The sequence below is a fragment of the Balaenoptera ricei genome, chromosome 20 (assembly GCF_028023285.1).
Source record: "Balaenoptera ricei isolate mBalRic1 chromosome 20, mBalRic1.hap2, whole genome shotgun sequence".
Taxonomy (NCBI): Eukaryota; Metazoa; Chordata; class Mammalia; order Artiodactyla; family Balaenopteridae; genus Balaenoptera; species Balaenoptera ricei.
This window is the reverse complement of record NC_082658.1, coordinates 8997071-9020785: the sequence shown is the minus strand read 5'-3', so window position 1 is coordinate 9020785 and position 23715 is coordinate 8997071. Positions and strand designations below refer to the sequence as shown.

The 23715-nt window shown below is 56.7% G+C and overlaps 1 protein-coding gene across 9 annotated transcripts in view; it reads right to left on the bottom strand.

Moving 5' to 3' along the window:
• Positions 1-23715, bottom strand: part of SEPTIN9 (septin 9) — a 195344-nt gene that overhangs the window by 27680 nt on the left and 143949 nt on the right. Inside the window, exon 1 of one of the 9 annotated variants that reach the window (XM_059908655.1) lies at positions 12299-12319. The exons of 7 other annotated variants lie outside the window; for them this stretch is intronic. The gene's annotated coding sequence lies outside the window, so the exon portion shown is untranslated. Of the gene's footprint in view, positions 1-11619; positions 11697-12298; positions 12320-23715 lie in introns of those variants that run through there. One more of the 9 variants, XM_059908654.1, reaches the window with a different exon arrangement.

The window sequence follows — 23715 nt, the reverse complement described above, 5'->3', positions numbered from 1 at the left end:
GGGGAGGGGCAGAGCGTCCCGCCCCCAGCCCCCTCTGCTATCAGCAGGACTGTCAGTAGATGCACACCAGAGCTCCGTGGCTGGGGAGGCTGGGGGCGCTGGGGGCTCCACCTCCTGCAACGGATGAGATCATTTAAAATAACATGAACTAGACAGGGGTCTCTGGGGTGCAACAGGGCGTCCCGCTGCCAGGAGCTAAGCAGGAAAAGAGCTTTTCCCCTCAAAGGTATCAAGCAATGCCCTTCTCTTATGCAGATCCGTCCACTCAGGCTCCGGGATGCTGCCTAAGGTCTCCCCCTGCCCTGGTCCCTTCAGAGAGGCAGAGGCTGAAGGCAGGGCCAGGGAGGGGGACAAGCGGGGAGGGGGGAATTCCTGGGACAGGAGTGGAAGCCTGACCAATGACCCCTTAAGGAGGCAGGACACTTCGTACCACTGGCTGGAGGGTCTGGGAAGGTTGGGGGGGAAGAAATGAAGGGTCAGCAGCTCTGGACCATTTAGAACGATGTCAGCCATCCAATGGCAGCCCCAGCTCCGGGCTGATGTGAGCTGGGGAAGCTGGAGTCATGTTCCCCCCTCCCCACCCCGCCCCGCCCTGCCAACTCCGGGCAGCAGGTCAGGAAGCAGTGTGCTCATGGCCTGGGCACCTGCAAGGCCCCTTACATGGCTCCCTCCGTGTGCGCTCTGCAGACGGCCCACCTAGACTGTGCCCACCTGCCCGCAGGGCTGCTCAGAGCCCTGCCTATCGGAAAGACCCCACTGCTCCCCGCCCCACACAACCTTGAGCCCCTGTTCTCCCAAGGGGGCCACTCAGGGGAGCGGATGCGCCAGAGCAGGCCTGTGAAATCTTAGGACACACCCTAAGCCACGACTTCAAACACTCTCTGAGGTGAGGATGCGGATGGATGGCCCGCCTATCCAAGCAGCCTCAGAGACACACACATCCGCCTGGCCACCCCTTGGGAGACACGTTCATCATCCTTGAAACACTGCCCGGGGGAGAAGCTGGCTGCGGGCAGGGTGCACAGACAGCCCTGAGCCCCATGCAGGTCGGACACCAGAGCGAAGCAGGAAGGGCCCAGCTTCCTGCGGCCCCTGCATGCCCCCACTGTGCATGAAGCTTGGGTGTACCTCTGGACTTGGGGCTCTGACCAGATGGAGCCGCCCATCCTCTGAAGAGCAAACGCACAGGGGTCACCCCTCACCCCAACTCGCAGGGATGCAGCCCCTGACGGCCCAGCTTTTCCTCTGCTGATTCTCCGCTGTCTCTGGCTATTGGTTCTCAGCCGTCTCGCTGGCTTCTCCTCCACCTATAGAACCAGGTCTGGTCCCAGCTGGACACCCTCCCCAGTGATTTCGCCCATGCTCTGGGCATCGAATGCCAAACTCTGTCCAGATTCATACACCAGTGCCAACCTGACGGGCACTGATGACTCAGCAGAGATGTCCCACTATGGCAGGCCCCCTGTCCAGAACTGGGTATCTGTGGCCCCTGCCCTAGTGAAGTCTAGATGTCTCCCACTGAACATGCCCCAGACTGAACTCTGGACCTCGAGCCTACCCTCCCCACCGCACCCCCCCGCCCCTGTGAGTAATGGCATCTCCATGCATCCATTTATGACAGCTAGAAATCCAGGGGCCAGCCTTGGTCCCCCCCCCTTCCATCTCCCCAGATCCAATCATCCACCCCAAAGTCCTATCAATCCGAATCCAACACGTCTGCAGGCAGTCGCCCTGCCTCCCTCCCTCCACGGCTCCCACAATCCAAACCATCGCCATCAACTGCCCTCCCCCGCAGTCCATCCTTCTCAAAGCACCAGGAAGGCCTGTTTAAAACAAATTAATCGCACCATTCCCCTGGCTCGAAACCCTAACTAGTTCTCCCTGCACCTGGGAAAACACGAGATCCCGGGGCCCCAGAATCCTGGGGCTCGGATCCTGTTCCATCCCAGACTCCCTGTGTGACCCTGAGCAAGTAACTTAACCTCTCTGTGTCTCAATTTTCTTATGTGTGAAATGGGATAACAATACTTGCCTCGTAAGAGTACGATGAGGACCAAACGAGATATTTACAAAGCACAGAGAATAGTGCCTGGCACTGTAAATGCTCTAAGCATCTGTTAATAAAATACAAGCACACGCCCACCTCTCCAGTTTTGATATGTGCACCGTCTCCCTGGCTCCTTTCTGCGGCTCAAACAAGGTTCCTGAGAGAGGTTCTCCCTCAGCACTGCTCAGGGGGACTGCCGTTGGGTCCCGTGGTTCTCTTCCGGAGTGGCCCTGCGCACAACGTGTAATTGCAGATTTTGTCTTCCTCTGCTGAACGCCTGGGTCTGTCTCCTTTGCTGCTCACAAAACCTTACACATCCAAGCGCCCAGTAAGTAAGATGTTGAATGAATGAATGAATGAATGAATGAATGGAAGGTGAGCTCACTGCCCTTTCCTCCTGCCCTCCTCTCTTCCCAGAGCATCGCGGGGCCGGCCACTGCTCCCGGGTCGATCCAGGGGGCGCCTCTCCCGCCCTGGCCCCTCTGCGAGGTTCCCGCAGTGCTGGCCTGCATCCTTTCCCATGGGCTTCCCCCTCGTTCGGCCTTCAGTGTGTGGCAGCGTGTGAATGAGATGTGAACAATTTCCGGTTTCCATCGTCCTGCAGCCACAAAGCACCTCGGCGGAAGGATGGATGGACATCCTGGGACAGCTCCTGCCCATTCAGGACATTTCGCTCAGGAAACAGTCAGTGGGGGGATGGGGGCGCCCACTGGGGCGGGGAGACCGGGTGGTCCCTAATCCCTACCGCCTTCCTCACCCACCCCTAACTGGGGCTTCAAGGCACGTGGGGTCTCTCCCAGAAGCTTGAGGCAGGCAGGGCTGGTGTGCAGGGGGCTCAGGTCCGAACACCTGGACCCACCCTGGGCTCTGTGCTAACTCTGAAACCTCAGGCACGCTGCACCCGTGCTGCAGCTGGCCTGGCCTGCCTGGCCGGTGCTGTGGCGAGCCGTGGGTCCCCTACGTGGAGTGGCCAGGCTTCCAGTCACTAGGTGTCCATTAATTTGCTGTCCAGCAGTTAAATGTGACATATCACCAGCCCAAACTTAAGAGTGATTTGGTCAACTGCCAAAGGGTATTCATCGAGACACAAGTAGGGACCGGGCTGGGCCATCAGAGGAGGGCTGACCCTTGGGCTGGTCTGTGCACAGCACTTTACAGTTTACAGAGCGCTCAGATTTGCTTTATCCTTCCCGATCCTCGTCCTCACATCCTTCCTTAGAGTCTACATTTCCTGCTGTAATTAGCTGAGCCTTTTGACATCAGACCAAAATAACAAGAGCTACGGTAACAACACGTTCTCTTACAAGTTGAGACGAAAGTTAAAGGAGGGAGCACGCCTGTCCCCGGGGCCTCCCACACTTGCTGGGACCCAGCAGGCTCTGCCCTGCCCGCAGGCAGACCCCAACCCACCCCCCGCACCCTCCGCATCCAGAGGGGACCTACTGTGGATCGAAAATGCCCGGCGTCTTCCACCGGATCGATCTGTGCCACGGTCAGCACAGAACCGGGAGGCCCCCGAGGGTGGGAGCCTGTCCCCTCCCAGGTCTCCCCAGCCGCCGGCTCCGGGAAGGAGCCACATTCATATGGTAATTTCTGCCTGAGAACTGGTGAGAAGCAGAGGTCCCTCCAGCTGCCGGGCGGGGAGGGCCCAGAGGAGGAGGGAGGGAGCCTGGCCGCGCTGCCGCCTTCGCGAGACCGCGCCAGTGGGCCCTCCCCAGCGCGCTGCCGGGCGGCGACGCTGAGAGTGGACACAGCGGGCGCCCAGACGCGTGCAGGGGTGGGCCTTTCCCGGCTGCACTTGTGCGGTGGTTTAAAAAGACAACCGACATGCATTCTCTCTACAGCTTAACTTTTCTGCGTGTGATGCACAGAACAGTCCAGAAACGCTGTAGCATGTAGCTCCTGCAGATCTGGGAGGACTGCGGCCACCCTCACCCCCGCCTTGGATCCCAGAGGCAGCCCCCCACCCCACATTTCCACCCTCCCAGGAAGGAAACGCCTCCCCCCCACCCCCGCTCGGGGCCAAGGCTGGTGGGGAGAGGGGCACGTCCCCCTGGGGGAGGGTACGCCAAACCCACCCACTCCTTCCATCCACCCACTTCCTCTCACACTGCGACTAGCTCACTGCTGCACGCTTCCCTGTCTCCCTGGGAGAGGACACACAAGCCTTCCATTTCCCCTTTCTGCCTTGTTCTGGGCCCCATGCAGGCAAAGGAAACTAGAAGTCAGCGACAGGCCCCAGCTGCAGACCCAACGGGCTCCTCTGCTCCTGCCCCCCGCCCCCAACTCATCCATGCATTGATTCCACGTCAATTCACCCTGTTCCACGGAGCTTGGCCCTGGACTCACAGTGAAAACAAAACAGCCCCCAGCAAATTGCACAGAGACACAGATTCGAGACATGATATGCGAGATGCTCACAGCCACTGGGGGTGGGGCCCGAGGGACCAACAGGGCACCCCCGACTCAGTGCTGGTGAGCCAAGCTTTCCCAAGTGACCCTGCAATTCCCCAAGAGAAATGAACACACATGTCCACACCCAAACCTGGACACCAATGCTCACTGCAGCGTGATTCAAAAGAGCTACAAAGCGGACACAGCCCAAAGGCCCATCAATTGATGAATGGATAAACAGAATGTGATGCAGCCATAAAATGGAATACTATTCCGTCATAAACAGAAATGGAGCATGGACGTGTTACATATGGATGAACCTTGAAAACATTACACTACGTGAAAGAAGCCAGACAGAAAAGGCCACCTGCTATATGATTCCACTTCTATAAAATACCTAGAATAGGCAAATTCATGGAGACAGAAAGCAGATTCATGGTTGCCAGGGGCTGGGAGCAGGGAGTTGGGAATGGAAAGCTACTGCTAATGGATCTCTTTGAGGGGTGATAAAAATATTCTGGAATTAGTGGTGATGGTTGCCTAACCTTGTGAATATACAAAAACCACTGAACTGTACACTTTAAAAGAGTGGATTTTCTGGAAAGTGAATTATTTCTCAATAAAGCTATTATCAACAACAAGAAGGCTGGCGACTGAGCTCCCCAGGGAACCAGAGCAGGGACTGTGTCCTCTGGTCCACGGCCAACCCCCAGCACTGACCCAGCATCTGGCCTGCAAGGCACCCCCTTACAATTCTGCAGCCCAGGGGAGGTGGGTGGCTCCTCAGCCCGGTGACTTTGGTGACCTCTATACCTGCCCAGCCTCCTTCTCGCACCACCAATGCTCATAAGGACTCAACGTGAATTTTTAAAAAGGGCCCTCAGTGTCATGGGCTGGAACCTGTCAAGTCACAGAATGACCTGGGAGCAGGGCCCTTTTATAGAAGGAAGCCGTAAACCTCACCCTGAAAGGAGGGAGAAGCGGAAATAAAAACACAGCCCGTCAGCAATCAGAAAGGTTGAACTTGGCTCATCCTGAATCCCTGGGCAGGAGGGACAAGAGGGGAAAACCTTTGCTTCCCAAGACACCCACTCAGACCCCTTCCACATACCTGAACCAGCGGGGTGCAGCGGCCGCCGCAGCAGGACTCAGGTCCGGCACCCACCTGCAGCCCCGCCGGACTGGTCAGGGGCTGAGTCTGGTCAGCATCTTCAGCGCAGGCCCGGAGGAATTGATGGGGGGAGCCGGAGCTGCTGGGGGGCCGCTGCCGGATTTCCTGGGCCCTCTTGGTAGGACCCACCCCAAATCTGCTAGAAGCCCAAGTCCTCTCCCTCCCCATCCCAAACCCTAAGGATGCCAAACAAGCCACAACTAGAGGGAATTCAGTTCAGTCCCACTTTTACAGGGTTGGCACGGGCCGCAGAGGGAGACGGGCCTCTGGGTTGCTCAAGAGCAACTTTAATTATAACTTTCGCACTCGGGTCTCCGGGTGCCCCGTGGTGTGAATCAGCTCTTTATTCCCCAGCCGTCCTCGGAGAGCCCCACGGGGAGCCGGCTCAGGGGGCACCCACGGAGGGGGGTTTGCCTCACCTCCACCCACCCCACAAAACCGGAGGACCAACCCCCCATGCCCAGCTCACACGTCTCCCCACAACCCGACGAAGTGGCCTCAGGCTGAATGCAGAAACTGAGGTGCACACAGAGGTCTCCTGTCCTTCCCTCCGTGGCCCACGGGGGGCCTGGCGCCCAAGCACGGTGGCACCTCTTCCGCTCAGGACTTGAGCAGATGCCCCCAAAAGCACTGGTGGATGAACGCACGAGGGAGTGAATGAGTGAATGGGGACAGAGGTGGCCGCTGGTGCACGGGGGGAGGGGGGCGTCCCAGGAGCCTCGGGGAGACGGGACCAGGCCATCCAGTTCCACAGGGAGCCCTGGAGGACGCTGGGGAGACAGGCAAGACTTTGGGAAGATGGAAAAGGACAGCTGAGGAACTCTGTGCCAGGGAAGCAGGAGGCGGGCATCTGCCGAGCGGGTGCCGTGCCGGGGTGGCCCTGCCGGAGGTGAGCGATTTGAGCAGAAGCTGCCCCATCGGCCCTCCCCCCGCTGCCACCTGGACACGCAGCCCCACACCCCCCGGGGTCCCCTCCTCTGCCCCGACCGCGCTCCTCACCAGCACTCCAGCCCCGGAGGGTGGCCGTGGAGGCGGGGTGGACGGCAAGCGGCCAGAGCCCAGAGACGACGGAAAGGCCCCTTCCCACCTGCCCTCAGCACCTCCCAGGCAGCAGGTGACACAGTGGAGATCCTTCTGTCTTCCCACTTTTTAAACAACTACACTTAAACCAACGGCAAACAAAAGTCTCGTAAAACGTGTTCTTTTTCCCACGAGGAAAAGTCCGGGAGGATGACATTTTGTCGTGGACACGTCCCGACCTACCGTTCGCCTCGGCCTTGGTCCCCACCTCCGTCACGTGGGGAGGGAGGGAGGCAGCTCCAGCAGTTGGTGACAAAGGTCGCTTCAATGAAACTCCTCGACATTAAGACTGGGAGCCCCGGGCACCTGGCCCAGAGTAAACCGTGGTTGGAGGACAGAGCTGGTTGTGGGGTTCGGGGCCTGGCAGGCTGACTGCAAAGCCACCGGGGTGACCAGAGTGACATCAGCAGAGCATGCGGTTTGCAAAGTGGCCGCAGTGCCTCTGCTGTGTGCCCTCCGTCACCGCAGGGCTGGGGGCAGATGAGTGAGGCCAAGAGGTGGTGCATCGCCCACTTGCTCCCCCATGGGGGCTGCGACACCCCCTCCGCCCTCTGCACCCCCTGCCCATCCTTGGCCCCCACCGACCCCCAAGCTACAGTCAACAACGATTCTCCCTCTGACTCAACGGGGCCTCTGTCCAGCGGCCGTTTGTCTCCGGGACCCACAACTGACCCCCAGCAACGGGCAGCTCTTCCTCTGTTCCCGGCAGACGAGGAACAAAAGACTGGGATCCTGTCCTCACTCCCCTACGGCTCCCCCAGCACCAGAGCATGGGGGCAAGCCTGGGGTCATCTGGTCCAGTCCCCTGCCCCAGGAGAATGTATTCAAATCATGGAAGAAATGCTGTTCTTTGGTCCTTTTTCTTTAAAAAAAAAAAAAAAAAAAAAGCCTCCAAGGAGAGCTTGTATGAAGAGAGCAAAACAAATGTCTGTTCTTATAAGGCTCTCTCGAGCTTGTCTCACAGAAACCACAAGAGTATTTGGACAAAAGATGAAACGCTGCAACCACGCGGTGCGTGCATCCATTCCGACAGCAACTGAGCAAGCACCTGGGGCGTCCAGGCCGCCACCAAGACCAAGAACAGTCCAGGGAAAGGACACACAGACAGGACGCGGACGTCCCCACCTGGTGTGGGATGTCCTCCACGCAGGAGGGAAACTCACTTTCCTGCTCCCAGGAAAGGAAAACCTTATCTGCTGTCAGAGCCCGGTGACAGGCCTGGTGACAGGCCTGGGAGATAAGATAAGCGATAAGGATCTGGGAGGCTGGAGGAGGTACGGGCACATTCCACCAGGGACACCAGCAAGGACGCTCTTCCAGTGCCACGGGAGTGACCGCCTCACTGGGCACTCGGTGCCTGGCACTCACAGAGCAGGACAGGGGCTGGCATTCCCTCTGGGGGGACATGGCCCCAGAAGGGGGTGCCGCACACCAGGCGCAAAGGAACAGAGGGAGGGGCACCCCAGCAGCTGGTGGACCTCCTTCCCTGTGGGGGTCAGCGTCGGTGACTGAACCCCAACCCGGAGCTTCCGAGGGCGGCCTGGGTGCTCAGGAGCTGACCTTTCACCCCACCCCCAGCTTCAGGAGAGCGACAAGAAACTTGGTGCTTCTGCTATGATCCGGCTACCAAACCCAGATTAAAGGGTTAAAAAAATTGCATTTAAGCTGGAACGGCCAGGAAGAGAGGAGTGAGCAAACGGGTTCATCTTCATCTTTCAGGACCTTTGCGCTGAGCCGCCCCTCCCTCCAAACCGAGGCCCAGCCCCGCACCCCAGAAGGGTGGGTGGGGTGAAGTTGCTCCCACGAGCTGATTATTAACTCTGCTCTGAAGGTGGACCGGTGAGTCCAGATGAGGACAAGTGGCCACCCAGGCCCCTGCAGAGTTGGAATCAAAGCTCCGTGGGCCTCTCGGGATTCAGCCCTTCTCCACAGGACACAGATAAAAAGAGAAGAGAGTGGCAGGTTTGAACCCCGCCCATCCACCCACGCCCAGGGCGAGATGTTCCACCCGCCACCTCTGCCAGCCCCAAACAGGGCTCCTGGTGAGCCCGCTGGGAGGTGGGCAGGCTGGAGGGCTCGCCAGGTGGGGCAAGGCGCCCTCCTGGCTGTGATTAGACCTGCACCGTCGCTGGGCCCCCAGCCTGCTCACCCAGCAAGCTCGCCCTCGGAGCTGGCTGTGCCCGGCTGCCACCTCAGGAGCGCTCCTGGGAAGGCGTCAGAGGGCTCCACTGAGCTTCTGAGAACAGGTCCCTACCTGTCCCAGGAGCCAGGCTGGCACTCAGTGAACAAATCAAAGCCCGGTGCTGGAAGGCAGAAGTCTGGGAAGAGAGTTCCAGCCAAGGGCTATGACTTCTGCTGGAGTCATCTTCCCCGAGACGCCCCTCCTGTGAGGAGCTGGGCCACCGGGACCTCAGCACCAGGCCACATCCAACCCCGCATCTTTCTGAAGCCCAGTGGTATCAGTGGTCTAGACCAAGGTTGGGGAGAGGAGGGCTGAAGAGAGGGATGGGCAGGAACAGCAGGTGTAGAAGGCCACTGAGAGGACCCTAGCCAGGGACGTGTGGTGGCCTGCAAGCGTCTGTCCTCACCCTCACACGCTAAAATAAAGTTCTCCTTCCTACACACTTACATGGCCAATGGGTAAGTGAGGGAGCCCAGAGCTGTTGGTGGTATGGGAAAGCCAGCCCAAGAGTGAACCGTGCAGGGGGTAACAGGCTTCCTAAAACAGCCTAGAGACCTTTGACACCGTAGGAAGCTGGCACTGCTCCAGGCTGGTGGGGGTCTCTCCTTCTGCCGAATGCATCTCAGCCCCTAGGAAACCTCTTTTCTGCAAAGCTGCCCTATCTGACCAGAGCAGCTCAGGCTGGTGGTGACACAACAGGAAGTGGCGTGGGCACGGTGGCCCGGGGGATCAGGGAGGAGGTGGGGAGGCAAGGCGGCCTAGGGACCCTGGTTACCCTAACGTGTTCAGGGCTTCTGGGGTGAAAGCCCTTGTGAACCCCATCCTGGAGGCCTGGGCCACTGGGCCCGGCACTCAGGGGGTAACCCCATGGGCCCCACAAGGCTTGGGGTTGGTGGGGCCCAATGACAGCGCTGGCTGTGTTCTGCCTTTTGGCTCCTCCCCTTCCCATCAGAACAGGGCTCTGTCTCCTCCATCTCCGAATGCCCGGGGCCCCGATCCTCCCCACGCGCCAGCTGAACCAGACGGCATCCCGAACACAGCGCCGGCCACGAGGAGCGGAGTCTGGCGGAAACGCAGACACAAACCAGTAGACCCAATAGTACTGCAGGTGCCACAACCCGGAAATGATGGGGGCGGCAGGGACGCCCGGGAGGGGTGGGCGAGGGTCAGCGACCACGCAGGTCCCCCCGAGACGGGCGTAAAGAGAGTTCAGCCACAGAAGCGGCCTCCTTCCCCAGCCATGTCTTCACCCAGAAGAGACCCAAGGGGAGAGAGGTGGGAATCCGCCCTTTCCAAAGAGGCCTCATGTGGATGCTGGCTCCCCACCCCCAGATGGTTAAACAAACTTGTTCTTCTTTCTATTTCCTGAAAAGGAGCCCCCGGGTTGCCAAAGAGAAATGACATTTGTGTAAAAGGCCCTAAGTTTCAAGGCAAAACAACAATGAATGAAGGGGGGGGGGAAGCACACACAATTATGAGGACACAGGGCCTTTTTCTCCCTCCTTCCCAACAGGTTTTCCCATGCGGGATCCAAACTGAATCCCAACGAGGGTGCTGTCCCCACGGACCAGAAACCCGCTGTACGGACCAGAAACCCGCTGTACGGACCAGAAACCCGCTGTACGGACCAGAAACCCGCTGTACGGACCAGAAACCCGCTGTACGGACCAGAAACCCGCTGTACGGACCGCTGCTGGGCAGCACATTTTTCTCCAGGAAAGGAATTTCAAACGTCTCTTTGGTGAGCAGAGATGCTTCCCCAAACCTCGGACAAAAATGCCAGCAGATTTCACCGCAGAAGAAAAGGAGGGAGACAAGGATGAAGGACAGCAGCCTGGAAGCTGAGTCAACACCCAGGGGACGTTTGGGATGAAGTTTCAGAGCACATGGCACTGCCTGTGAAGCACCTCGGCCCTCCAGCTTTGGCGCCTAGGGTGACGTGCCGGGCTGGCTGTGGGATTTGAGTCTGGGGGTTCTCCCAACTTCTTGGCCGGGCCGGAAAGCCCCTTGGAAGGCACGTCCCCGAGAAGCCGCTTCCTCACCCCTGCTCCTCAGCACGGCGTGACGACGTGGTGGACGCCCTCGCTCCATCCTCCAGCAAAGCACTCGCATTCCAGCCCCCGGCACCGCCACCCCTCCACCGCCCCCCGGCCCGCTCCCAGGAACATCGCGCACATCCCAAACACCTCCCAGGATTCCAGACAAGCTGCAGCAGAAACTCCCCAGATCGCAATGCCGGCCGCAAGATCTCTGATTCCGGCATTTCTAGCGTCTGTTGAAACTAATCTCCAGCAGGTCCTCGGAGCCGCCTACCCCTAACGGCTGACCATCTGGACGGGACGATTTTAAGAGGCAGCGGTGGCCAATCCGCAGATCTTCCCAGCCCTCCTGGAAGTCAGGGAAGCCCCTTGCGAAAGGGAAATGGGCTCCAAGAAACTCCTGGCCGAGAAGGACTTAACCACTCGGGTAGCTGGCCAAATATTTACAGAGACACGGCTGTGGCACACAAAGCCCTTCTCTTCTGCTCCGCGGCCGAAAATCTGGGCCCCGAGTGAAGACCGAGATCCCACCGTCCCGCTCCTGGGGCCCGGGGGCTGTCCCGCCGGCCGGGGGGCTGGACCCGGGGGCCCCCGGGGAGGCGCCGCTCCCGCCCGGCCCTCGAGGGGGCTGCCGGGCAGCCGGACCACCTGAGGGGCCCCTGCAAGCGGTGCGAGGCTGGAGGGAACAAAGGGAGCGAGGACTCACCCAGCAGCTGAGTCGGGCTGCGCTGGCCGCCTGAGAGCGCGGCCCGCCCACCGGGTCACATGGCTCGGAGCCGAGCAGAGGATCAAAGAGGCTTTGTGGCCGAGGAACAAGGAGCCTCCCAGAGCGCGGGCCGAGGTAGGGAGGGACCGCGACGGCCTCCCTGCGGAGGGGGCAGGGCGAGGGGCTGCGGAGGGAGGGGGGGCAGGCGGAGAGAAGGGGCGGCCCCAGCAATCACCCCCACCCCGGGTGCCTAGGAAATGCCAAGGAGCCCAGTTCCCAAGCCAGCCTGAGTCACCCCCAAAAGGAGTGACATGGTCCCCGGGGAAGAAGTCGGGGAAAGAGAGAGAAGGAAAGAGGCTCACCTGGACAGCCAGCGAGGCTGCCCTCCTTTCCCAGCCCGTCCGTTCAGGGCGACGCCAAGGATCTGACGCTGCCCACAGGCACCCTCTCTCCCCGCCGCCCCGCCCTCGCTCCCTCTTTGCCAGGTGCAACCCCCACCTGGTCCTGACCCCTAGCAGCTCGGATGACAGGCCGCCCTCCCCAGGAGGTCCAGGCTTCCTGGCAGCTGCGGGTGGGAGCACAGCCAGCCCTGCTGTGTGTGCGGTGGTGGCAGTGACCCCGGGAGGGAGAAGAGAGGAACGGGCAGGGGCTGGGGAGCCAGAGGTGGTGGCCAGCTCACCCAGAGCTCTTTCTTCTTCCTGGAGCCTCCGAACTCCGATTCCGATCCGGCTCCTGCTTCTCCAGCCCCTAAGGGCCTGGGAATGAGTCACGGAGTCTCCTCCTCTCTCCCCTCCCTGCAAGCCCCTGGGAAGTGCCGAGACCCCCTCAGGGGATGGGCTAGGTGGTCCCCAGAGGAGGGAGCTTGGGAGCGACCCTGTTGGGCCTGGGCCTGGACGCTGGGATCGGCCAGATCCATCCTGTGTCATGACCTCTGACCCCGAGGGAGTGAGTCACTCCCAGGCACAGGCGGGGCTGACTACGCTCAGGCCGCCTCCCACAGGAGGAGAGAGCTGCTGGGGGCCGGTGTGGGGGTCTTCCTGGGGCAGGGAGTGGTTAGTTCAAGGGCACAAGAGCCTGAGTGACACCTGGCAAGGCTGTCTTAGGCCAGTGACACCAGCCAGCCCATCCTCCTGCCTCCGGGATAAAGACCTCCAGCCCGGCCCTCGTGGGCCAGGCCACACCCAGGGTTTCCCGTTCCCCAATGCCCCCGCGTGGTGGGTGGGCAAGGCCCCGGGGCACCCGCCCCACCAGCCACATGGGCAGGCTGACCACGTCCACCACCATGTCCCTCAGCAGGCAGCTCTCCCCAGCAGCGGCCACTCCCACCCCTGACAGCCAACTTGCTCCCCAAAGGCCTCCGAGGTCTTGGGGTTTGCCACAAAGGCTTCAGGGGGCTGTGTCCCACACCCTTCCACACCCTCATGTGGAGTGGCCATGGAGAGCTGCTGCCATGGGTCTCCAGGCACTTGGCCAGAGCCTGGGGATTGTCCGCGGGAGGGAATGCATGTCCGGAGCCCTCTTTCGCATCTCAGTGGCCACCTCAGTGGGCGGGAGGCCGTGGTGGATCCGAGACATGGGCCTCAGAGTCAAAACGAGATGGAGGCCCCTTCACTAGAACTAGTTTTGGCCCACTACTCAACATCTGCTGGCCTGGACCTTCCCCATCTGTAAAATGGGTGTAATCAATTCCAGCTGCAAGAATTAAAGTGGGATGTGTGTCCAGAAACAGGATGGGCAGCCACTCAAAAAATACATCCTAGGCAGAGAGTGGGGAAGGCCCAGCCCCTGCTGACACCCCTGCCCACTTGGCTGGGCCCTCATCACTGGGCCCTAAAAAGCAGCTCCAGGAACCAGCACAAAGGAGGCCAGGCCAGGTGTCAGGGTTAATTAACACAGAGCCTCCACTCCACGCCTGCCCTGGCAGCCTCCTTGCCCCCCAGCGCTCCCCTTGGAGCCTCCTTCTCGCCTCTGGCCTCACTCTGTCCCCCAGCTTTCTGGCCCCAGAGTCCACTCCCAGGGCCCACCACCCCTTCCTGGGCGCCAACCAGCTGCTCTCCAAGCCCACCCCTCGCCCTGCCCGCCGTCTCCCCCAACCCCCAGATCTCTGGCCCAGGAGGCGGCCTGGGTGCTTTGTACACGTGACAAGCTCCTCTTGTACCTTTCCCTCACTTGTCACTGACGGCGGCCCCCAGAGTACAGGAGAGGGAATCCCTGCGCCTGACAAGCCCCCAGTCCAGGGGCTTTTCCAACACTGAACATCTGCCCCCCCGGAACCGCTCAGAACCCACTGCTGCTCAGCACACACTCGGCATCTAGAGAGAGCAGCCTGACGCCTGTACGGCTGCCCATCCAATCCTCCGGCCGAAACGGAAGGCCGTCCACTGACGGGCCAGCCACAGACATAACTTTAAAGTTTCTAGTAGCCACAGTAAAAAAAAACGTAAGAAGAAACCGGTGACGTTAATTTTAAAGCATTTTACTTAACCTAAAGAGCTAAAATATCATCAACCCAACATGGAATCAACATAAAAACGTTTGAGATATTGACATTCTTTTTTCTTCCCGTACCAAAACCTAGCGTGCGTTTTATACGTACAGCACCTCTCGATTTGGACTGGTCACATTTCAAGTGGTCAGTAGCCACACGTGGCCAGTGGCTACTGTCCTGGACAGTGCAGCTCTCAATACCCTCAATTGCATCCTGAGGTGACGCCAGATCCTCGGGGAGCGGTCTGTCTGCATCATTTTTAGCACCGTGCATGCAGCCACGTGGGGGGTGGTACAGGACACACAGCAGCGTCTACTGTGAGATACTGTTGAGGCCACTGATCCCTACATCACAGTGTCCCCTTGCTGGGAACGTATGGGGACATTACTCTCAGATTCGACCATCAGAAAGAACAGAGCTTCTCCTCAGAAATCACTTTGCCAGATGTGTGCTAAGCATCCGTCAGACGGTTCCAAAGATGTCGGTTCCTGCGACTGTCAACCCACCCCTTTCCAGGGTTCCCTCACTTACCTGGCTCACAGGTGCTCAGGCCAGGATGCGCCCCTGACTCAAAAGCAGCGGCTCAAGAGTGAGCTGGGCTGTTGGAACTTCCCCGGGAGCGTGGAGCCAGGATCCCTTCCAGACACCCAAGCTACTGCAACTCCTGCTCGTCCTGTGCACAGGCATCTAGGCACCGGCCTCCCCTAAGTACCTCAACATGCTTCTTTTTATTTACTTCAAAGTCACACGGAATTACAGTGATTAAAAAACAATCTATAGGGCTTCCCTGGTGGCGCAGTGGTTGAGAATCTGCCTGCCAATGCAGGGGACACGGGTTCGAGCCCTGGTCTGGGAAGATCCCACATGCCGTGGAGCAGCTGGGCCCGTGAGCCACAACTACTGAGCCTGCGCGTCTGGAGCCTGTGCTCCGCAGCAAGAGAGGCCGTGATAGTGAGAGGCCCGCGCACCGCGATGAAGAGTGGCCCCCACTCGCCACAACTAGAGAAAGCCCACGCACAGAAACGAAGACCCAACACAGCCGAAAATAAATAAATAAATAAATAATATTAAAAAAAAAAAAACTATAGAAACAGAAAGCAGTGGTTGCTAAGGTGGGGGCAGGCGTGGCTGGGGAGTGACTGCTTCATGGATATGCGGTTTCCTTTTGAGGTGATGAAAATGTTCTGGAACTCGGTACTGGTGATGGTTGCACAACAATGTGAATATGTTCATGGTAGATTAAAGAGAAAAGAATTTAACGTGTCCTTTTTTCACTTGAGCCAGTTTCTTCTCCTGTTTTAGACCTTAAAACCAGAAGAGCCCTGAGACAAATCAGGAGCCCTGGGGGAGGCTGAATCATGCCCCCTCTTCCTGGAACCTGTGAATGTTACCTTACATGGCAGGACGGACGCTGCAGAGGTGATGAAGGATTGTGAGATACAGAGATTATCCCGATTATCTGGGTGGGCCCCAAACATAATCACAAGGGTCCTTATGAGAGGGACACAGAGGGAAAATTGAAGAATACAGAGAAGATGACCGTGTGATGATGGAGGCAGAGAGTGGAGTGATGCGGCCACAAGCCAAGGAGTGCCAGCAGCCACCAGCAGCTGGAGGAAGTGAGGACAGACTCTCCCCTGGAGTCTCCAGATGGAACCAGCCCTGTTGACACCTTGACTTAGCCCAGTGACCCTGATTTCAGACTTCTGACCTACAGAACTGCCAGAGAATAAATTCTATTGTTTTAAGCCACTGAGCGTGTGGTAATTTGTTATAGCAGCCACAGGAAACTCATACAGCCCTGCAGTCTGGAACTCGACCCGTATAAGTTAGGATGAAGAAACAAACACTCAGAGCTGGAGGGAACTTGCTCCAGGCCGTGCATCCATGAGCGGGACCCTTCCCAGACCCGATGGGGTGTAAGTCAGGTTTTTGGGGAGGGAGTTGGACTCACCCCCACAAAACTAAGGAAGCTCCCCTCGCTGGGCACCAGGTGACGTGCAGTGGAGAGGGGGGTCCCATGGTGTCCTGGACAAGGATGCTGTGGGCCGTTTCCACCTGCCCATGAGCAGAGCCCACCATCCCCCCCGGGGAACCCCCAACAGAAGGGTCGCCAGGGGCGGCAGCACTGATCAGCTGTCCTGCAGCAGGGTCCTACTCTGGAAGCCACAGAGAGAGAGTCGGGGCTCCCACCTCCAGCTGGGCCAACTGGGTGAAGAGCATAGCAGCCTCTGTGGGAGTCACCCGCCCTGCAGGACAGGGGCACTCACGTGATGCCCGAGACGGTTGCTCTAGCATGCAGCAGCAGCGGAAGGGGAGGAAGTGGTTACACTGCATCCTCCCTCCCTCCCTCCCTGTCTCACGCACACTCACACTCACGCACACACACACGCACACACATACCGCCCCCCCCACCCCAGTTCCCAGGTCCCAAACGTTCCTCCTGCCAAGCCCGAAGCCCGGTGGTGAGCACAAAGCTCAGCCCACTTGCCAACTCTCTTCCAACCCACCCCGGGCAGACCCCCACGGGACGCAGCAGATGCTTCCTGTCAACTGCCAAGAAAAATATCCCTCCCTCTCCTCTGTGGGCAGCTCGCTGGGCTCCCCCCACAGGGGCACAGGGGAAGGGCTGGGTGGGTTGGAAGTGTGGGTCTGGGGGCTGAAGTGGGCAGGGAGCATGCGCAGCCACATGCCCCCAGGGGTGGGGGGGTGGGGAGCCCCGTGCCTAGAGGCAGGCAGACCTCAGAGAGGTGCTGGCACACACACACAAGCCCCCACCGTCCCTGGGGGTAACCCCCAAAGCCCCAGAGCGAAGGCCCCGGCATGCGCGGGGCAGAGAGGGCCCTACCGCACAGCTTCTCTCTGCAGCAGAGCAATGCTTGCAGGGGCTAGTTGTCACATTGGGTTGACATCTTTCTTTTTTCCAGTTCCTTCTCAACTTGAACTAGGAGAACGTTCAGGCTGCCCCTCATCTCAAAAAGAAGGCCAGCCCCCTTCCTTTGGCCCAGCTCCCTCCTCCACTGTAGGCTTGCTTTCTTCCTCTCTGAACAATCCAGCCTCTTAACAGTTGGTCTACACTGCGGCTTCCACCTTCCCACCACCCACTCACTTCTTAACCTTTGCTATCTGGCTTCTGCTCATTTCACCATTAAAACCGACCTCTTGAAACAATCCTCATGGCCAGCCTCCAGTTCCTCCGTCCCATCTGACCTCAGAGGCAGCACGTGGCATGCATTAAGCACCCCTCCTCCTAGAAGGGCACTTCTCCGGGCGACCTTCCTCTCTCAGCCCCCAAGGCAAGGGTTTAGACAGCACACGGGGGTCTCCTCTGAGATTCGAGGAAAGGAGAGGCCGGCCTTACTTCCATCACCAGCTTCAGCCACGACCCCCAGACTGCCGCCGCCTCTGGCCCTGACCACCTTCCCGCCAGCCACATCTCCAAACATGCTGTGTTCTAAGGACCCTATGCTCTTCATCCAGGCCCTGTAGTCTCCCAAACCCCATCTAAAATCCCGTTAGAAGTCACCACTTCCAGGAAGCCCTCCGGATGTTTCTCCATCAGATGTGACCACCCCCGCCCCCGTTCGTGTTTCCTGCCTCACATCTTGACCTGGAGCACTTGCCTGGCTAACTTACCTCCTCCTGGGTTCCTAGGTAGTGGCCCCATAAATGTTTGTGGAACTCAGCGGCAGGAAGGCCCCATTTCCTCCTTTCTAAGAAGTGCTTCTCCCACCCCCACTGTCAGGCTGCATCTTCCCCTCACAGGCACCTTTAATACACATTTCTTTTTCCTCTTGAAAAGCTATCATTAAATCAACAATGTGTCAGAAATTATTTGATGATATCTTAACTCTCCTTGGCAGCCAACTCTGTTACTCTGGTGTGACGGATACTTTGTAGCTGAGCAGTAGCCCCCGGCACATTTCCAACCCCACCACACCATCCTCCTTCCAGAATCCTGAACACCCAGCAACAAAACAATCAGATCCTGCATTGATTTCAAACAGAAACCGAGGACGTCTATCGCACCAGGGGTGTCCAACCCCGAGGGCTTTCTCCAGGGTGTCAGGAGGGAGGACCGCCAGGCGGGGGCGCTCCAGGCTGGCATTACGTGTGACACTCTGGACCTCCTTACCCTTCACAGAAATAAGGACCGAAACAAAAGCCTTAGCAGCTAAGATGGTAAATTTTTGAGTCAAACAATACATGGTTCAGTATTTAGAAGGGGGGACTGAGGTTCTACCCGGGGGTAGGGGATAAGCAAGCAGAAAGGGCAGGGTATTTGCTTGGCCTCTGAAAAAAGGTTCTCAAGCCTGGTGGCACACTACCATTCCAAGGGGAGCTTCTAGGAAATACAGATGCCCGGGCCCCACCCCAGTGATTCTGATTTAACTCATCTAGGGGTTGGTAATTTTAAAAAGATTTCTCAGGAGACTCTAATGGGTAGCCTAGGTTGACAACTACCGTTAGGACTGACAGACACATACATACCCCTGAGATTTGGTGAGATCTTGACAACATTTTAGAGCTGGGTGTGCCCAAGAGACACACAGGGGGTGAGTGGGGTGGGAGTGGGAGGGTCAACAGTTCCCACAGTGGCGGGGGGGGGGGGGGGTGGGCGGGCCAGAGTCGCCCCGGCCAATTCAGTGCGCAAGGCTTGGCCTTTTTATTAAGGGTCTCCATACTGCCTGCTGCCTGGCTGGCACTTGGAAGAGAACAAGAGGACACCCAGAAAGGGGTCCAGGATACACTACTGCGACATAAGATTTGGGAGAGAAGGCATTCGAGTTCCTTAAATCTTATCTGCCTAAAAGCGGAGCCTTCCAGAAGAATGCAATTGTCATCAATCCCCTCCCCTGAGCAACCCAGGGAAGATTGACTCTATCACAGCAGAGAAGTCTACATACCACACCTACCAGATACTCTCACAAAACTATCCTGTATCCCATCTCTCCTCCTAAGGGCCCATTTATCTTTCCAGAGTCCTTTGTTTTCCAGTAAGTGCTCTTCTCCCCCTCCCCTTCCCCTACTAAGAAGGTATGTATATAAGCCCCAAATTCTAACGCCCCTTTGAGTCACAGTTTTCTGTGAACTCCCTTATGTACACGCTTAAGTCTGTCGTTTCTCTTGCTAACGTGGCTCTTGTCAGTTTAATTTGCAGACCCCCAAAGACTGAACCTAAGAGGGTAGAGAAAAAGTTTTCCTTCCCCAGCATTTACCCAAAAAAACCCTCTTCACTGCAGACTGGCACCTTCCCCACCCACAGCCAGCACTTTAGACCCCTGTTTCTCAAAGTTTGTTAAAGCAGGACAGCCTGCTCTGCAGGATGCTCCCATCCCAAAAGGTTTCCGCAGTCAAACAGATTTGGCAATTGCTACCCTCTACAGTCCTTCTTTTGGATATTTACAAATACATTTCAATATATTTTTTAATTAAATTCTACAATGTGAGTTTTTTAAAAGTTCAAATTCTTTAACTATTTCTCAAACTTATTGGACTGTGGAACCCCCTTTGCCTCTCTAATGCGTATTAATGAGCCTGAAGAGAACACAGTTTGGGAAACCCTGGTTTAGACTTAAAAGCCCATCAGCTCTCTGCTCTTGCTCTAGGTCAGACATCGGACCAATCCAGCCTCTCTGGACACAGGTTAGCGAGGGGTGGGAGTGGAGAACATGAGTCCCAAAGAGGGGGAGGGTAGCTTACCTGGGGCAGCCACAGGTCTTGGAATAAGATTTTTAAGTCCAAATTCCTAAATTACCAGGGGACACAAGAATGGTCGGAGCAGCATGGTTTATAAAGGCAAAAAAATATGAAAACAACCCAAATGTCCATCAAGGGGAGCATAGAAAGCTATAGTGTATCTGCCCACTGACTACCATCTGGCAGAGAAAATGCACAGGCCAGAACTACAGGCACTGGTGCAGATGACCTCAACTCACAAACAGAATAAGCTTCAGAAGGCTACTTACAGAACATGCTCCTGGTTATGTCGTTTTGCAACGTGTAAAACAATAGCATACATTACTGAGAGAAACAGAGGCGTGTAGCAAAAGTTCTAAAGTAAACATGGGAACGATAAATAGATAAATACGGATGCAGGGCGTGTCTGGTGAGAAGAAGGAAACAGGATTACTGTTAAATGTTTGCTTCTCAGGCTAGACAGAGGCACCCAGGTGTTCACTGAGACAGTGCCTGTGTTTTTTTAAATGCAAGCAATCTTCGCAGGCACTGGGGAATCAAAGTCCTGAGCTTACCCATGGCTAACTGGCCAGGGGGCCCCGGAGACGAGGCGTCACTTCCCTGAGCCTCCATTTACCCAACTGAGACCGAGGGCAATGAACCCACCTGCTATTTGGCTGCTCGTAAGGAGGTGGCTCAAACTTCCTGCCCTCCCTTGTGGGGTTTTGGGGAGGGTGGTTTGCACTAACCGTGTCAAAGTGCTTTGAAAACCACATGAAACTTCTAACCAAGGGGAGCTGGCGACTCCAGGCCCGTTTTCACGACCTAGCAGAAAATGCCCCAGCCCAAGAAGCCTTGTTTTTCCCTCGGGGCGGAGGCCTGGGTGTCAGGCGTGAGGGCTGAGGGCTTTTGCGGCTGCTTAGGGCATCTGATATGAGGCTTTGTGAGCCCCAGACCCACTTTTAACTGGGGTGCCTGAAACCCCTCTTCCCTTCAGCAAAGACCCTGGGGCAGGTAAAACCGCCACTCATGGGAAACTAAGCAGCTTGTTTAATTGGGAACTCTGCCCAAACCAGCCCAGCCCAGATCTTTCCTCTCCTTTTTCTCCTCCCAGAACTGGCAGCTCAGGAAATTCAAGGCTGTGAAACAGCGGGCACATGACCTCCGGCTGTTTACTCAGACAGGGGACACTGACCCTTCCCAGCTGGCTTCACAAACCTGGGCATCCCCTTGTGCCAGACCCTCCCTGCCCAGGGGCCAGCAGTCCCATTTATGAGAGCTCCAGGGCCTGCAGTCCAAGCCACCCAAGTTCCCATTTTATCCAGGAAACCCAGGCTTTGAGGTCAGAAGGATGGGTGTTCAAATCTGACTCCACCACCTATCAGCTGAGTGACTTTGGGTAAATTTCTTTATCTCTTGGGAGTGATTTTCACATCTGTCGAAAAGGGGAAGGGGTTCTTCCGTCACCAGAATTCAAGGAAGATGAAAAGGAAGGAGATGGCACTGAGCCATCTAAGCCTGGTACAGATGGTACAGACTGGCGCTGAGCCTGGCACCCAAGCAGACGTTCCACAAAGATGCCTCCCTGCCTCTTCTTGGTACCTCCACGGGCGTGGGAGCAGGGAAGACAGCCTGCAGGAACGCAGTGTCTGCCAGCTCTCTGGCGGAAGCGCAGAGAAGAATCAGCAGAGACTACTGATGGACATGAAGAGTTTGGATTACCGATGAGTTTCATGTAACTGTGCTTTCAAAACCTTAATGGTGGATCCAAAAGATCTTCTGGGAAATTTCTCTTTTAAAAGTACATTAAAAAAAAAAAAAAAAAAAAAAGGAACAAATCCTGCAAACATAAGACTCAGTGAAAGAAGCCAAAAATAAAAGTATACTACTGTATGGTAACATTTAGATAAAGTTCAAAACCAGGCAAAACCTCCACTGGTGATGGAACATTTCTGTCTCCTGATTGTGGCAGTGATTGCATGAACCTATGTACATGATAGAATTTCAAAGAACCATACACCCCAAAAAGGGGGGGCGCCTGTAAAACCGGTGAAAACTGAGTAAAGTGTGTAGCTGAGTTAACATTCTTGTACCACCGTCTGCTTCCTGGTTTTGATATGTACTGTGATATGTCATTAGGGGAGAAGCTGAAAAGGGTACACAGGAACTCTCTCCTATTAACTTTTGCAGTTTCTGGTGAGCCTAAGATTATTTCAAAATAAAAAAATATTTTTTTAAGTACATTCAAGGGAGCTCCCGTCTAGTTGCTAAAGGGGATACTACTGCCTGATTCACGAATCGCGCAATAAAACCACTTTGCTCTTTCACACACCCACAAAAGTATATTCAAAATGTGAGATGCCACACATATTTTATCATGATGTACCAGTTAGAAATGGGAACTGGATGATTTCACAACCTAACTGTTCATTCCTTCATCCCATGCACACGTGTAGTGCGTGCAGGCATCTCGTCAGGTATGGGGATGGGGCTGAGCCTCACAGACAGAGGCCCTGCCCACTCAGATCCTGGCCTCAGGGAGAAGACACAAAGCGAAGGAATCTGGCAACAATTAGCAAGGGCCAGCGGCGCCTGAGAACACTGCATTAAGGCTGTTCTTAGAGAATCCGAAGAGAGGCCCCACCCCTGTGGGAAAGCAGACCTTCCAGGCTGAGGGACCTGCAGGCAAAGGTCTGGCAGCAAAGCCTCAGGGGAGCCTCAGGGAAGTCGTTCAGGAAGCCAGGGGAGGTGTGAGCTGCGGAGGGGCAAGTGATGAGGCTGGAAAACTATCACTACGTGTCATCTGGGCTGTTTTTCCAGACCCCAGGATAGGATGATCACAGCGGTCAGGGGGCAGAGATTTGCTCACCTGGGCCCTACGCAGCTCAGAAAATGACTATTTCATGGCCAGAGACAAGAGCCTAACTCTTGTAAGGTGCTGGACACGGGTACTGATGGGGAAAGGCAGGGCTTGCAATCGGGCGGCACCTGCAGAAGAAGCCTCCACCCCAGGCAGGACACCTGGCACTTTCCCATCTCTTATCTCAGGCCACGGCCTCCAAGCCTGGGCATCCTCTGGTCCCCGGGGCTCCCAGGGCTGCCAAGGCAGGGGCACCTGGAAGATGCTGCAGCAGCTGTTCCTCCAGCTCCCCGCACCACCCCCCAAGGCCAATCCGCTTTTCTCCCTGGCAGTCCACACCCGCAAACGTTCCACCACCACCAGGCACGCCCTGGCCATGCAGGCTCACTTCTCTGGGCCTCAGTTTCCTCACTTGCAAATCAAGCAGATGAACCCTGGAGTCTCTTGCAGCTAAAGAGTTCTAAGTCTAGGGGGGAAAAAAGCCACAAAAAGGAGGCAGGTGCACAAGCCCACACCCTTGCCTTCGTCTGTATAAAAGGGAAACAGGGCTTCCCTGGTGGCGCAGTGGTTGAGAATCTGCCTGCTAATGCAGGGGACACGGGTTCGAGCCCTGGTCTGGGAAGATCCCACATGCCGCAGAGCAACTGGGCCCGTGAGCCACAACTACTGAGCCTGCGCATCTGGAGCCTGTGCTCTGCAACAAGAGAGGCCATGATAGTGAGAGGCCCGCGCACCGCGATGAAGAGTGGCCCCCGCTTGCCGCAGCTAGAGGAAGCCCTCACACAGAAACGAAGACCCAACACAGCCCCAAAAAATAAATAAATAAATAAATAAATAAATAAATAAATAAAAATTAAAGGTGTTAAAAATAAATAAATAAATGTATTAATCTTAAATGAATTAAAAAAAAAAAAAAAAAAGGGAAACAGTTTCACAACTGGCTTCTTTCCTGCCCTGCCTGGGGGAGCATCCTGTGGACTCCAGGGCTGGAAGCGTCTAGGGGAACCCAGAATCTTCCAGGGCTCAGGATACAGAGGGAATTCCTCCTGAATTCTTCCAGAAGAGGATC